This window comes from Dermacentor silvarum, chromosome 3, assembly GCF_013339745.2.
Source record: "Dermacentor silvarum isolate Dsil-2018 chromosome 3, BIME_Dsil_1.4, whole genome shotgun sequence".
NCBI classification, from domain to species: Eukaryota; Metazoa; Arthropoda; class Arachnida; order Ixodida; family Ixodidae; genus Dermacentor; species Dermacentor silvarum.
In genome coordinates, this window is record NC_051156.1 from 193,310,760 (window position 1) to 193,311,541 (window position 782).

The window sequence follows — 782 nt, forward strand, 5'->3', positions numbered from 1 at the left end:
GGCTGTTATCCAAAGCCAAACAAGCGAACCGGGAGCAAAGCTGGGTGGTGGTTGATGAGTATGGTCATGTCGTGTCTTTTGACGTTCTTGAGTCTCGCTATAGTGAGGGAACGTGCCAGCTGACGGCAATCTTCAGCATACTTGGCGACTTCGGAAAGTGGAGTGTACTCTGCGGCATCAGGTTGGTACGGCAGTATGGTGTCCAAAGGGCAGGAAGGCTCTCGGCCATACACAAGGAAAAACGGGGAAAAGCCGGTAGCCGCTTGCGTCGCGGTGTTGTATGCGAACATGACGGTGTTCCAGTTGGAGTGGTCGGATGAAATATACATCCGCAACATGTCGCCAAGTGTGCGATTGAACCGTTCGGTCAGGCCGTTGGTTTGGGGATGGTATATGCGGTCGATTTTCGGTGAATGATCCTGCACTCCGTGAGGAGGGCTTCGACACCCTCCGACAAGAAGACACGGCCCCTATCACTCAGTAGTTCTCGGGGAGCACCGTGGCGAAGAACAAAATTGCGAAGGATGAAAAACCCAACTTCACGGGCGGGTCGCTGCCGGCAGAGCTGCAGTCTCAGCGTAGCGAGTAAGATGATCTACGCCGACAATAATCCACCGATTTCCACACCCGCTGCATGGAGGCGGGCCGTAGAGGTCGATGCCGACGCGGTCGAACGGACGAGCCGGGCATGGTAGCGGCTGCAACGGTCCTGTGAAACGGTGTGTAGGTGTCTTGCCCTGTTGGCAAGTAGTACAAGCCTGAATGTACTTTTGCACAAAGTT